The 16,439-nt window shown below is 48.5% G+C and overlaps 1 pseudogene; it reads left to right on the top strand.

Moving 5' to 3' along the window:
- The window catches only part of LOC138448101 (E3 ubiquitin-protein ligase TRIM39-like), a 153,263-nt pseudogene extending 139,687 nt beyond the window's left edge, over positions 1-13,576 (top strand).
- The last annotated feature ends 2,863 nt before the right edge of the window (positions 13,577-16,439 follow it).

Raw genomic sequence — 16,439 nt, 5'->3', positions numbered from 1 at the left:
TGTGTGACTGGTGGGGGAGGGACCTGGGCCGGGCTCAGAGGGTGGCCAGGTCACCAGTGCAGATTCCAAATCTGCCAGGAGGTTAGCAGGGGAGAGGAGGAGAAAAGGCGGACACAAAGAGAAAGGTTTTGAGGTGCTTCCGGAACCCGGGATGGTTTTCAAGTTTCAGGGAGGCAGGGAGGCTGTTCCAGAGGGAAGCCCCAGTCGAAGAAAGATCTTCTGCCAACTCGTTGCTTGGAGAAGCGACTGACACTGAGAGAGTTGGAGGTGGATGAGCGAAGAGCTCGAAGGAAGATATTTAGGAAGAGAGAGTTGAAGGTATTTTGGGCTAAGGCCCCTGAAGGCCTTGTGGACAATGCAGAGGGTTTTGAACTTGATCCGCGCAGCCACTGGGAGCCAGTGCAAAGATTTCAGTCCTGGAGAGATATGATCCCTGGGCTTGAGGCCAAGGACAAGTCTTGCAGTCCTGTTCTGGATGAGTTGCAGAGGGCGGAGATTAGAGGACGCTTGCTCCCATCTTTAGATTTAGGATTAGATAGGTGTTTTTCAAACCCTTTTTGAAGTTCAATGAACACCCTTGAACTGTGGTCACTTGTGTCTTTCTTACTGTTGATACCATGACTTCCTTACAGAACATTCACACCATCTTACAGACACTGACATACACCAGCCACATTTACACAAACATACAGATCCCGACTAGGAACATTCACATCCAGACTAGGAACATTCACACGATCTACAGACACCGACATACACTAGGCACATTTACACAAACCTACGCAGACGGACTAGAAACATTCACACTATCATACAGACACTAACACACTGGGTACATTTACACAAACCTGCAGACATGGATTAAGAACATTCACGCTATCAAACAGACACTGACACACTAGGCACTTTTACACAAACGCACAGTTCCGGTCTAAGAGCATTCACATTATCATATAGACATTGCCATACAGTAGGCACATTTACACAAACATGCAGACACGGACTAGGAACATTCACACTATCATACCCACACTGAAATTCTCTAGGTGCATTCACACTATCATACAGACACTAACATACAACATACAATAGGCACATTTACACAAACGTACAGATCCAGACTAGGAACATGTCCGGTCCCAGCTTCTGATCTTGCAGAGGCTGAAGAAGAACCCCACAAACCCCTCCGAAGTAGTCCGCTCTTCAAGCCTCCAGTTACTTTTGCTGAGATGACCATCCCGGAGGGAAAGGGGAAGTAGATAAAATATATAAAGACTGACACTGCGTGTGGTTCCCTCTCACATTCTCTGAAGTGCTGCAGACCTAGAATTCAAATGCAAGAAGTACAAATAAAAATAAATGTGTGTGTGTGTGTGTGTGTGTGTGTATATATATATATATATATATATATATATATTTCTGAGGCTTATGGAATCTACTTGGATCACATGCTATGCATAGGCCGACATCTAGTGGAAGCTGTGAGTTTTACAGTTGTTTTCGAAACTCGAAAAGGGATGTCGACAGGGCGTGCCAGTAATACTATCCCTAGTGTGACGTCTACTGTACCCATCGTGCTCCACGCACCGAGGTCCCTCCCTTTTTTTCTGCCATCATTGTCTGTCGCTCAAAGCGGAGTTCCTTCTTTCTATCGCCATTACTTACGAAAATTATTACCTATAATATACTCTTACTGTCCTTTGTTAGCCATTCCCCTGCAAGACCTTTGGCGACAGCTTCAAGAACTACTTTCGTCGACGACTGCTCCAACTCTTCTCGGCGAACTCCTCAGATGGCCTAGAAAACCTGCACCGGGCCTCAGCCCTCACTGTAGGGAAATTGGGGTGTGGTTCTTTTCTTAGATTCCCTAAGAGAATGCATATTCCCTTCTCTACCAACTTAATTCGCCAGGCTGCCTTCCCCATACACTATGGAGAATACACCATTTAAATTTTACCCATCTTGCAACCGAAAATTTCCCTGGAAAGACTTGCACCGGGTGTGAAATATTTGTCTTCCTAGGGACTATAACGAAAGCCACTGCAAATCTTGCAAGCTCTTCAATCCCAAGACACTTAAGGACCGCAAGAAAAAGCCCTGGGCCCACCACGCCATACTGGCCCAAGCCGCCATGGACATGGAGGGTGCCTCCAGTGATGGCAGCATCAATGCCTTTAGTGATGCTGAGGGCCAACTGGATCTGTCTGAGGCCTACGTGCAAGCCCCCGACTCCATCAGGCAAGCCGGCGGCTCTGCTACAGGGACAACACACGGTGGCACTGGCACGAACAAACATCACCACACAACCCACGGCCAGAACTCAACTTTAACGCCGACCAGAAGACCACATACTGGGTCAAGGGGGAGGTCTGACAGTCCCCTGTCCTCTGGGCCATCGCACTCGCCTCACGACAGGCCCCTGAAGTCGACCGGCAAGTCCGGATCTTACACTGTGCACAAAACCTCTAAGTTCACACACTCCGACGATCGAATGTCGAAAGACGTGTCAACGGCCCATGCAAAGACCACTCGCAGCCCGAAAATGGGTGCAGTCATCAAAAAACACATAGAAAAATCACATATTCTCAAAGACATTAAAAGAGGCCTCTAGTTTAGATACGATGACCCAGGGGGAGGGGACCATTTCAGGTGCTATGAGGCACACAAAAAACCTGAGCCAACACCCTCCCCTTCTGCCCCCTCTAGTATCCCAAGTTCATCACAATGGTCTGCAGAACACCTAGATAAGGTCATGAGACGGATGTCTTTACTGGCCAATTTCTTTAACAACCACCCAGAGGTGTTGGTAAACCTTCAGGGTACTCCCTGCAGCTGACCAGCTAGTGGGGCCGCCGTTTCACAGCCGGCCGTAGTTACACAACCCCCACCAAGAGATCCCGCACAGACACCACACAAGCACCCACCTCTGAGCAGGACCCAGAGCAGCTAGCTTATTAGGAGTCAACACTGGACTTCCAGGACACTAGAATTTACACTGACACTGAAACCAAGGGGACATGGGGAATGTAGACCAGTTTTACAACAAGGACGTCTACGTCATACAGTCGCCGGATCATTCAGACCCACTGAATTCACTACCAACAATCTGCTTCCAAAAGCAGCAGAACATTTTAAGATAAATACGCAAGAGACCCAGATGGACAAGGACTTTGTTGAAAACATTTTGGGAGATAAAAAGTCTGCTGCCCAGTTCATTCCAGTTCTCCAATCTGCCGAAAACAACTCCACACGATCAGCTCCCGGCTGGGAGGATGGTCGGCAAGAGTGCCAAAGAAGAGTATGATACCCTAAAGCCACTAGGGCAACTTACTAATAAACCCTCCGCCTAAGAGGGGGGTTATAATTTTTGCTGCTTTAGGGGGCAAAAATTCATAACTGGGGTCAGGGTACAACCAGGGTCAGAGCTTGTCATGGAGTTCACCACAAGGACAGTCCTTGCAAGGTTTTCAGAGGCCAGAGAAGATCTCGCGGCAGGGGTAGATCCTCCTCTTCCAGAGGCAGCTCAACACCCCCAAACAATGACCACCCGCTAAAGGTTTCCACCCATGCCACTCCAGTAGGAGACCGCATAACATGCTTTACCCATGTATGGGAGGGATTCACCTCAGATAAGTGGGCACCGGTTATTGTATAGAACTGTTACAGCAACCTGCCAACCATCTCCCAAAGAAGAGCAGCGCATCCTATTGGAAGAGGTGACAGCGCTTCTGTTAAAGGATGCCGAGAAGTCGTCCCATTGAACCAGTTAAACAAGGCTCTGATGTTTGTTAATCTGCTTAGAATCACATGCTCTATGTATAGTCCGCCATCCAGTGGCCACTGCAGAGTATTGCATCTTTTTTTCGAGAGTCGAAAGGGGACGTCGGCATAGGCGTGTCTGTATAGGCGTGTCTGTAACACTATCCCTATAGTGACATGTAGTGTACCCAAAATCCCTCACGCGTCGAGGTCCCTCAGATTGTTTTTGTCCGCCCAGAATACTGATCGTCTTAAGCGGAGCTCGTAAAGAGACATTGTCCCCTCGACCTTTGGTCGATTTGTTTAATTACTGTTATATAATATCACCTACCGATTTGGTCGATTTGTTTAATTACTGTTATATAATATCACCTACCGGCCCTCTCCGACAGCCGTTCCGGATCTCTGCCGAGACAAGACCTTTGATGGACAGTGATCCCATCGGTGCTGCAGACCACTTGGCCAGGCCTTCGAGGCCTACATAGTAGGGAGATGGTGGTCAGGGTGGACATTTCTCTCTCGTACTGAGAATGCCTTTCCCTTTCTTCCCCCTTTCCTTTTTGGTCGTCGTCACTGGTAACTTCCTCAGCTATGGAGAGGACTCAATTTAGATTTTGCCCTGCTTGTAAAGGCAAGTTCCTGTGGAAGGATAAGCATAAGCGGTGTAACCGCTGCTTACCCCTCAAGCACGACGAAGCTGGTTGCGCGGCCTGCAAGCTCCTCCGCCCTAATACTCTGAAGGAGCGCAGGGTCAAAAGGTGGGCAGCCTACACTTTGTTGAAGGCTGATTCCTTGCCCGCCGCCGCGGTCTTGAATGTGACGAGGGTGATAGGGACGACCCGACCTCCGTACTGGTTGGTTGTAGACCTCTCAACGGAGCGCTCTCGCTCCGGAGCATCTGTCTCCGGCCGAGAAAGGCACGGCTCTGGCCCTGCTTCGGGGGATGTACACCCCGGCGACGCTGACGGAAAATTACACGTCACAAAGCACACAACCCTCGGCCATTCCTCAGCGAATTCTAAGAAGGCCTCTGCACCAACGGGGACGCCGCCACAGCTGGTGGTCCCTGCTGACCGTAAGGGTTGCCAGCCCTCCCCACAGCCGCATAGGCGCTTCGCAACCAGGCCGATTAACACAAAGGGCGCTACCCCTAAAGTATTAGGCGCCGTTGAGACGCATCGCAAGAAGGCGTCCGTCGACGGCAAGGTCCCGGCTCTGCCGAAAAAAACTCCACACGATCAGCTCCCGGCTGGGAGGATGGTCGCCAAGAGCATCGCGAGGAGCGTCTCCGATGACGCTCAGAAACGACTGGCAAAGGAATCGCTGAGGCCTGCGGAGAAAGTCAAGGAGATGCCGAGACCTAACGACCCGTCTCTTGGCCACGGTTACCGAGGGTACTCAAGTGAACCAGAGCATCATTAAAAATACTTTAGATGTTGCGGAAACGGCCAGGCGTTCCTTAGTCCAGGGCGTACTACTCAAAAGGCAAGCATGGCTTAGGAACTCAGGGTTCAAGCCAGAAACTCGGGTGTTCCTCATTAACAAACCCCTGGAGGACTCCAACTTGTTTGGAAAGGCGGTTAATAACGCCCTGGAAACAGCGAAAAAGGAGCATGAAACCTTGAAGACCCTGGACCAGATCAAGAAACCCTCCAACAGACGCGGACCTGGCAATAGGTGCCTTTTTCGTGGCCAACGCCAACCTCAGCAGCAATATGCCTCAGGCAGAAACTGGTCCTCCCTTCAAGGAACCAGTAATTGCAACACGCCGTATGCCCAGAGAGGCCAGCGTAGTGGCAAAGGAAGGGGTTGGGGCCCTACTCCTAGAGGCTCCCCAGCCGCCGTCACTAAATGACCCAAAAATGTGGGTCCCTGGTCGGGGGCCGGTTAACATGTTTTCTCCAGGCATGGGAGGGGATTACCACAGATCGTTGGGTACTGTCAACAATAGCCCACGGTTACTGTATCGAGTTCAGCCGGTCCCTGACATTCAGACCTCCAAAGGGAAGACGTCTCACATCAGAACACCTTCTCATTCTTCTTCAGGAAGTAGAATCGCTGCTGGAAAAAGGAGCCAGAGAGGTTGTGCCTCTGTCACAGGTAAAGGAGGGTATTTATCCAGTATACTTCCTTGTACCCAGAAAGGATCTAACCATGCGCCCTGTATTAGATCTGCGCCCAGCGAACAAATTTGTAAAACCTTCAAAATTTCGTTTGGTGGCTCTGCAGGAAGTAATCCCCCTGCTCACACAGGAGGATTACATGGCAACACTGGACATGAAAGATGCATACTCTTCATATTTCAATGTTGCCAGCGCACATGAAATACTTCAGGCTCATGATAGAAGGCAAACACTATCAGTTCAAAGTGCTACCTTTCGGTATAGCCTCAGCACCAAGGGTATTCACGAAAGTAGTGGCAGTGGCTCATCTACGCAGGTCGTCCATTCCGGTTTATCCTTACCTCGATGACTGGCTCATAACAGGGGATTCTTACGAAACATGCTTCTCAAATACCCAAAAGTCTATAGACCTCTTGTTCCACCTTGGCTTCTCCATCAACGAGAAGTCCAGTCTAGATCCCAGCCAGGTCAAGCAATTCCTAGGGGCTCTAATTCGAACAAGGGACGGCCTCGTCTTCCTCTCCAACGAGAGGGTCCAAAACATGCTGTTTCAGATCCCTCAATATGTAGCCGGTCGAGAGGTGACGGTACGCAAGGGCATGCGATGGCTAGGAATTATGGCGTCATGTATTTACTTGGTTCCTTACGCGCACCCGCGTATGCGCACAATGCAAGAGTGGCTCAACAGCCAGTGTTGTCAGGCCAGCGGACAATGGGATGATCTAGTGGTTGTCTCGCAAGCCCTGGTTCTCTCGCTGCGGCGTGGTGGTCGAGGGAGAACCTCGTGAAGGTGAACTCCTTCACCACCCCCATAGTGGAAGCCACTCTAACCACAGACGCATCACTCACAGGATGGGGGGCTCACCTGTCCCATCAGACTGTGCACAGAGTTTGGACTTCAAGTGTGGCCTCCAACCATATAGACCTTCTGGAATTGTTGGCGGTCTTCAAAGCACTGAAGGCCTTCCAGACACATCTACAGGGAAAGACAGTGCTGATCCTCACGGACAGCACCACGGCCATGTACTACCTGAACAAGCAGGGGGGCACTCACTCTCCAGGACTGTCCAAGCTGTCCCAGAGCATCTGGAAGTGGGCTCTCAAACACATGTTCCTGTTATCACAAAATGTACCAGGGGAACTCAATCTTCTGGCAGACGGACTCAGCAGAGACTTCCCTCTACCCGCAGAGTACGAATGGCGTTTACACTGAGACATCATCGCCAACGTTTTCGCAGAATGGGGCTTCCCAGAGACCGACTTGTTTGCAACTCTGGAGAACGCCCAATGCCAAGATAAAGCCTCCAGGTACCCCCAGAACTGCTCCAAGGGAAACAGACTCTGGATAACATGGTCAGGGAAAATTGTCTATGCTTTTCCCCCCCCGACTCCTCTTCTCAACAAGATAGTGCACAAGATGAAACAGGAACCAGTTACGATGATACATGTGGCCCCCATGTGGGCCCGCCAACCCTGGTTCGCTCATCTGATGGAGATGTCACTATCTCCTCCAGTGAAACTACCATGCACGTACAACATTTTGTCGCAGGACAGGGGCTGCATGCTGCACCCATGCCCGCAGACCCTGAACTTGGCAGCCTGGCTCCTGAGGTCATAGAATTTGGACATTTGCAGCTCCCTCAGAAAAGCATGGACATTCTCAGGGAGGCTAGGAAACCGAACACTGGTTACTGCTACTCCAGTAAGTGGAAACGGTTCATCATCTGGTGTAACTCAAGGAGCATCGACCCCATTGACTGCTCTCCCACACATATTGTTTTATAGCTGACTCACTTACTGGACTCAGGTTTAGTCTTTAATTCCATTAAAGTTCACCTAGCTGCACTCTCCGCCTACACTACGTCACAACATAAGGTGTCTTGATGGAAGGTTCCAGTTATTAAAGCCTTCATGTGAAAGATGCCCCTACGGGTCCCTCGTGCTATGGAAACAAGGCAATAACCATACACGAAAAGATGCGCCAGACACGAGGTTCAAATTCCCAATGCTAGGGTTTATTGCAAGCAAAAGATAGTATCAATTGGCCAATTCTGATCTCACGCCCCCTCGACGTGAGTTTCCTAGACCTCGAGGGACACAAGAGAGCGAATTACGTACATCAGTTACATATATACAAAATGCATATCATACAATCAGCAAAGTCATGTTCAACACCCCTCTTTATTAAGTTCCTTTGAACTCGGGATGACGATGGACATATCCGACGAGTATGACGATTATAACATTTTCGATGTCTATTCTAGTAACAATGTGCAATTAGAAAGTGCGGAGGCATCTTTTAGTTGTTGAACAGAACACAGTGGTTCTGTTCTTGGAAGCAAGCTGCACACGGGGGAAGAGCCACATTCCAAGCTTTACTATCTATGAGGTAATATTCGTGTCCTGGGAGCCGACACGTTCTAAAGGGTTTTGCGAAGGGGGGCCGTAAGAAAAGCATAATTCAAGCCTTTAGCTGTATTATTCTAACATATTCTACCATCGTACGAGACTGGCTGGCAGCTGTGAAGTGATTAAATGCCCTGCAGCTCCCTCCCAAGGCTACAGAGAGGGAGCATGGGCATTCCTTTCTGGGCTACTCATGAGGAGTTTCAACAAACTCTTCAGTCCCGCGACCTTGTCCTTTCATATTCAGACAACAATGTTAACAGTTGAGCAGAGTAAGCAGAATCCGCAAAAATTGCAAGCTGCAAAGCAGGTTTTAGACAGAAAGCAATGAGCAATGGTTAACAAGCAAAATGGCGACTCTTGCTACATTTAAAATGGCTGCTCGTTGGTCAAGCATAGCAGTTTATATTTCTATAATTCGGTGCATAAGCTGTTGAGCCACGGCCATCAAGTTACGTCTATCATTCAAATGAAGGATATTAATTTTTCCAGATTTACAAACCCTCCTTTTGGCCGTGTGCCAAACGTCTTATTTATCCATTGTATCCTCCTCTAATGAGGATAAGTCTGGGGTATCTACATCTGAATCATCTTCATCATTAATGTCTATTGCCATGAATTGTTTAACTATTTTTGTTTCCTCAGTGTCTCTGTTATTCCGGCCATGCGTTTGTTTTCCTCTCAACACCATGTGCATACATCCCTTAGTACATCCATCCGTTATTTCAGTGCACACTATTGGTAAGCATTGTATGCAACAGCAGCATGTTATGAATATCCCGAGTACCATCATTAGTATCGAAATTAACTTCCATCCTCAAGACCGCAACAATCCCCAAAACCAGGATCCTATCCCCCAACCCCCTTCTTCAGTAGAGAGTGTGGAACTTATGACATGTAATTTCTGGATTGCTTTAAATATCGTAGGGGAGTAGTCATCTATATACACACAGCATGCAGTTTTTACGAGCTTGCAAACTCCCCCACGATCAACTAATATTATATCGAGAGCCATCCTGTTTTGAAGTGCCATCAGTCTTATTCCTTTTTCTTCTAACGTCATATTCAATAAAATATCCGTTGTGGAATCTATTGTTTTTTGTAATATTCCAGACAGTTTTCTTATATTGTAAGAATTTTCTATTTGGGATAAGAACGGTATAAATGATTTGGCTATATCCATTGCTATCATTCCATCCACACTACTCCTTTGAGTTCTACCTTTTGTTCGTCTGGCTACTTCTGCTGTCTCCAAGAGGAACACTCCTGGAAGCAGTAGACCTAGGTAGCACGTACCTCCCCAGTTCCTAGGTAACCATGGATATGCTTTTTCCCCACATATAAAGTAAACAGGGTCTCCCACGTACACGGGTTCTATTTTGTGTTTTAAAACCACTGTGTTCAGGCAGTTACTAAATGTTCCTACTTTATAGGAACCCTTTTTCTGTAGACATAGGGGAGCAGTTTTGGGGCTGTGATCCGCTGCATAGGCAGGGAGCACAGCATCTTTGTTCCATTCATCCCTCATTCGAAATGTCATTACTGATGTTCTTTCTGCTGGCGGGGTTGGTCTATTCTGCCTATGTAATCTATCTAGTCTTGTTATTTTTCGTGTATTCTTTCTCATGGGTTCTAGTGCAAATACGCGAGCTTTTTGGAATATGGAACAACCCACAGGTCTCATGATTACTTCCTCAAATTCATTCATATTGGTCTCATCTAGCTGACCCGTATTACTCTTGTTCCATTTCCCAAAGAACATTGCACTTAACGTTACTTCACATGAATAAATCAATGGCAATGGTTGTGCATACCATCCTATCCCTTTCCCACCGTGCTGTGGTAAATGGGCGCAAACCCAGTAATCTTTTTTCTTTAAAACCGCATGGGTCATGTTCATGATGAGCAACAATGTATTGTTGCCGTATCCTTCTCTATGTCTCTCTTCCATTGGGGGCAAAGTACCAGTGATTACATGAACCAGGCTTTCAGTAGCTGCTTTTGGCAAAAGTGTTTCTAATGAGTGTATGTACTCCAGGAACCATAGTGTAATAGCTGTTATTGTTGGTACTATCATACTTAAAAAAACATAGAACCAATGTCCAAATCACTACTTTATTCCTTTTACCATGCTTTTTCCCTAAATGTACAGTCTCTAAATCTATTATCTTTCAGCAGGGGTGCAGGAGGAAGCTGAAACCGGTCTTGACTTATTCTTCATCGTCCTTCTTCTTGCTGGCAAAGTTCGTCGCGAATGTCTCTCGTTCTTGATGCCAGAAAAGTTCAATCAGTAATGTCACAGTTCAATTCTGCCAGCCTTTTCACAGCCTGGATCGTCTACCCACTCCGAGCAAGATTAGTTGTTATTTCTCCCACTGCTCACACGATTTCCAGACAGTTCTTTATTGATAGAGTACTATGTGCATCCAGCTTTTCCCGCTCTGGCTTAGGACACATGTACTCTATCAGCCTTAGTACTTATGTGCGTCCAGCTTGTCCTGCTCTGGCTCCTGACACATGTACTTTTATAAGCGCACCGAGGAGCCGTGAGTCTTGAATTGTCCGACTTGCATAATTCTCACACTTCTCTCCTCTACGCCCCTGGTTCCTACTCCGTCCGTGAGTGGAACCAAAGGCAAAAAGAACAGCACCAAAGATCTGTGGATCACTTTGCCTGTCGAGGCCGCATATTATATCGATTCACTCCTGGTATTGTATGATCCGTGAATAGTGCAGTTGCACTTCCAGTATCAGGCTCAGTGTCAGCCTGTGGCACAATGATGGGCAGCGATGAGCGTCGTGGCAATGATGTAGTTTCTTTCTTTGGCTTTGGTGCATTCGCAGGAACTGGTGGGCGCCAAAGGGGTACACGCCTTGTTTCTGCTCGTGTTTGCAATGCAGGGTTTGTGTCGCTCGGCAGTGATGTTGTTTCCGCTGAGCAACGTTGGGGCACTTTTCGCCCTTTCCCCTTACTGGCAGCCTCCTCAGGCTCTGTTTCGAGTTTCACTTCTCGTTTGCGCTTTATTTCAACTTTCACTTCTCGCTCAGGCTGATGCTGTGGCACTGGACTGGCAACAGTTTCTTTTGTTTCGGAGACTGTTTCCTTTCTCTGGTCGTCGGAAGTTGTCCGCAATCCTGGGAATCTTTTGGCATGTGTCGCGTGGATCCATGCCTTCCGTCCGTCTACTCGGATGGCCGTCTGCGTTGCCAAAAGTACTTGATAGGGGCCGCGCCACCTGGGTGTTAATGCTGTCTTCCGTTCAAAGTTTTTAATTAACACCCAGCTTCCAGGCTCCAGCGAGTGCCCCGGTCCGGTATATCGCATTGGCAATGCCTCCTGCACCTGCTGATGAATCAAACGCAACTTCTGTATTAAAAGTCCACAATAAGTGCTAAACATAGGATGCTCGACTTCACATAATCTTTTGGGCTGCGGTGCGCACCATACATTTGCTGGTCTCCCCATTATAATCTCATAGGGGGAGAGCCCAGTCTTAGCCTGCACAGACGTGCGGATACACAACAGCGCTAGGGGTAATGCATCCACCCAACTCAACTTGCTCCCAGCACAAATTTTTGCTGTCTTTGACTTCAAGATTCCGTTATGTCTCTCCACAAGCCCAGCAGAACTGGAATGCCTGGAACTGTGGAATCGCTTCTCTATTTGCAGACCTGTACAGATCTGTAGCACTACTGTGCCCACAAAGTGGGGGCCGTTGTCTGACCACAGGACACGGGGCAACCCAAACAGGGAGAAATACTCCTTTAGCATTACTTTTGCTGTGGACATGGCAGTACAGTCTTTTAAAGGATATGCCTCCACCCACTTGCTGAATGCACAAATTACCACTAACACATATTTGTAGTTCGGGCACCTTTCCATTTCTATGAAATCAAAATGGACCACCTCAAACGGCATAGAGGGTGGGCCGAAACTACCTGCTGAAGTCACAGTTCCCTTCCCTACATTGTGTTGCAGTCACGTAATACAATTCTGCACTAGTCTTTCTGCATTCTTTTTTATGTGCTCATTCTTCCATACTGTGGATAAATGCTGTACCATCTTCTTCGCGCAAATGTGGGTAGGGCTATGAGCCATTGTAACCATTGCGGTTATGTAACAATTTGGCAACATTCAGTTCTTTGTTTCCTTGTCCACCCAACATCCTTCCAAATCTAACTCAGCAGAGCCCTCGGCCCACCCCTGAATCTCTTCGGTCGTGGCCTCAGCCTGCATTTCTTTGACTGTGGCAACTCCATTCTCTATCATACAAGGTACCTCCTCAGTCTGTACTGTCATCATTTTATTCCCCAAATCTGTGGCTGTTTGATTCGCAATCCTGTCTGCAAATGCGTTTCCCTCTCCCACTCTACATATTGGGGGAGAGGGGGCGGCGTGTGATTAATGCTCAGAGGCCCCATTGACTGGGGCAGTTTCACCCACCAAGGGGTCCAGATGCCCCAATACACAATCTTCACCCCCTATGAAGTGCAATGCATGAGACCCCCTCCCAATGGGAAGAGGACCCCTCGCTCAGTGGGATGCCACTGGAGCCCATCACCTTGTTTACCCTCTGAAGGGGGTGCTTGGGTTGCTGGGGGAGGAGGTATAGTGTCATTATAATTGTTGCCCTGGGGCTCTCGTGCAAGCTGACTACTAACCCCTTCTCTTCTCTTTCTACAGTGCCCGTGACCTTGGACCCAGACACAGAGCATGGAAGCCTGGCCCTGTCAGATAGTTGGAGGCGTGTGACCGGGGGAGGTGGCTGGCCGCCCCCACTGACCCATCCCAGGAGATTCTCCATTGTGCTGGGAAGGGAGGGCTTCTCCTTGCGGAGGCATTACTGGGAGGTGGATGTGCTGGATGATGGGTGGGGATGGTGTGTGGGGGTGGCACGGGAGTCTGTGAGCAGGAAGGATGAGGGCACACAATCGCCCGAAGCGGGAGTCTGGGCTCTGGAGCGGGGCTATCGTGGTCAGTACAGGGCTCTCACTTCCCCACCCTCCCCTCTCTACCCCCGTCAGCGCCCTGTGAAGCTGGGGGTGTATCTGGACTAGGAGGGGGGGCGGCTGTCCCTGTACAATGCTGACACCCTGGAGGAGCTCCACACTTTCACCAATGCCGCCTTCACGGGGACCCTGCACACCCCTACTTCTGGGTGAGTGGATGGACAGACCTACGCCTGGTGTAGGAGGTGCCCCTACACCCTCTCCTCTTCCCCACCAGGCGCGTCACTGGTGTTAAGGGACAGCCACTTCCCCAGGTTGACAGTCATGTCCTCCCCTGCCATTGCTCTCCCGCGCTGGACCGAGACTTCCTCCACAGTCCTGTTAATTTAGATTTAACCCAACTTTATTTTTGTCATCAGCCTTGGCCCGCATTATCAACATTCATTTGCATGTTATGTTTTATGTAATAATCTGTGTTCTTTATGCAATTTTTTATCTCATAATTCCATGTTGCTATTTTGTGAGACTATATTCCGATCCTCAGCTACTCGTATCATTGTTATTTGTCCTATGTTAAATATGTTTAAAAAATAAATCGTTCCCACCAGCGGGATTCCGATGTTAGTCCTGTGAGAGGGCGTCATTCTGCGCATGCTCAGTCACACCTAGCCACGCTTCCCGTGCCTGCATAACCTATCCCCCAGAGTGACGTATCCCCCAGAGTGACCTATCCCCCAGAGTGATATATCCCCCAGAGTGACGTATCCCCCAGAGTGATCTATCCCCGGAACTTAGAGCAAAGCTATGCAGGAAGAAGGAAATCGGGGTCTGTGGGGCCAAGTGCATGAACCAGTCCGAGGCCCCATCTCAAGACTAATTGGCACATATAGGAGTTACAGTTTGTAATGAATATTAATTCATATTTTCAATGATGCATAGTGTGAGAATCATAAGCGAGAGGAGTACAATTGTTCCTATATTTTCCCATCCTGAATGGAATACAAATACCACAATGCATAGCGATGCCAGTGAATAGCAATGCAACCTCCAGATGTTTGGGACTATAACTTACATCAGGGCTAACCCGCATACTTAATGATGGGAGATCATAGGAGTTGTAATCCAAAATATTAGAAGAGACACTGGTTGCACAACTCTAAAAGACACACAACAAAATATAGTGTGTAATAATTGACACAATGGCAACATTAGACCTGCCTGAGTAGCATGCACCTGGGCAATATTTTTATGCAGTTGCAATATTAAAGCTGCCTTAGTAGCATGCACTTGGGCTATATTTTTATGCAGTTGCAATATTAAAGCTGCCTTAGTAGCATGCACTTGGGCTATATTTGTGACACAGTGGGAACATTAACACTGCCAAAGTAACATGCACTTGGGCTATATGTTGACAATGTTGCAATATTAAAGCTGCCTGAGAAGCATGCACTTGGGCTATATTTCGACACAGTGGCAACATTAAAGCTGCCCGAGTAGCACACTTGGGCTATATTTTGACAATGTTGCAATATTGAAGCTGCCTGAGTAGCATGCACTTGGGCTATATTTTCACACAGTGGCAACATAACTGCTGCCTGAGTAGCATGCACTTGGGCTATATTTTGACATGGTGGCAACATTACAACTGCCTGCGTAGCATGCACTTGGGCTATATTTCGACACAGTTGCAATATTATAGCTTCCTGAAAAGCATGCACCTGGGCTGTATTGTGACACAATGGCAACATTTCCGCTGCCTGCGTAGCATGCACTTGGGCTATATATCTGACACAGTAGGAACATTAACCCTGCACGAGTAGCATGAACTTGGGCTATTATTCCGCAGGAGACTCTGGCCGTTTGATGCATAGCAAGTTGCTCTACGTCCATGTTATGGATCCTTTAAGAGCTGAGGATCGGACCCTCTGTGGCAAACACTGTGCAGGCCAAGGGCACGGTGTTATGCAACGCAGTTGTTTGGCGACGAAGGGGTATAGCGCAAAGTCTGAGTATGTGGCTCAGCCGTCGACCATCAGCATCCAAAAGGTTAGAAAGGTGTGGGAAGTGGGAGCAACCACTACTGCGCCCTACTAAACTACCCAGCCTTTGCGCATACTTCCTAACTGACATAACGTACTTCTGTCTCTGTGCAATCTTAGACTTTTCCCCTCTAGCGGTTAGCCATGGGTCCCTCTCTTGTCCTCCCCCGTAGTTACTGTTGTACTGTTATCTGTGTCCCACTAGGCTCTCTCCCACTCACTAAGTCCTCTTTATTGTGGTTACTGTGGCACTTGTGTGTGCCACCTGACTGCTCCCCCTGTGTGCTCCCACCTGTGGGTCCCTCAACCCCCCCTGCTAATCTTGTGTTGTGTGGCGCAGAGCTGTGCGTGTCTCCTTCTCTATTTCACTCCCTCCTCCTACTTTCCTCTTCGCACCCTCTATTGTGCTTTCTGTTTCTCCCATCTTCTCTAACTGCTATCCTATCCCTCTCACTAAATTTGGACTGAAGAAGTTCAAGTGTGATATCCTACGGGAAAGAACGGCATCCCCACGCTCAAGAAAACTGTGTACATCAATATGCAGGGTTACGCTACCCAACCAGTGCCCTACTGGAAAGAACAGCATCCCACGCTTAGGAAAACTGTGTGCATCAATATGCAGGGTTACGCTACCCAACCAGTGCCCTACGGGAAAGAACAGCATCCCCACGCTCAAGAAAACTGTGTGCATCAATATGCAGGGTTACGCTACCCAACCACTGCCCTACGGGAAAGAACGGCATCCCCACGCTCAAGAAAACTGTGTGCATCAATATGCAGGGTTACGCTACCCAACCAGTGCCCTACGGGAAAGAACGGCATCCCTACGCTCAGGAAAACTGTGTGCATCAATATTCCGGGTTACGCTACCCAACCACTGCCCTACGGGAAAGAACGGCATCCCTACGCTCAGGAAAACTGTGTGCATCAATATGCAGGGTTACGCTACCCAACCAGTGCCCTACGGGAAAGAACGGCATCCCACGCTCAAGAAAACTGTGTGCATCAATATGCAGGGTTACGCTACCCAACCACTGCCCTACGGGAAAGAACGGCATCCCCACGCTCAAGAAAACTGTGTGCATCAATATGCAGGGTTACGCTACCCAACCAGTGCCCTACGGGAAAGAACGGCATCCCTACGCTCAGGAAAACTGTGTGC

The sequence above is a fragment of the Ambystoma mexicanum genome, chromosome 3q (genome assembly GCF_040938575.1).
Source record: "Ambystoma mexicanum isolate Mex_15411 chromosome 3q, UKY_AmexF1_1, whole genome shotgun sequence".
Lineage (NCBI taxonomy): Eukaryota > Metazoa > Chordata > Amphibia > Caudata > Ambystomatidae > Ambystoma > Ambystoma mexicanum.
The sequence above is the reverse complement of the archived record's forward strand: the minus strand, read 5'-3'. Positions and strand labels throughout refer to the sequence as shown.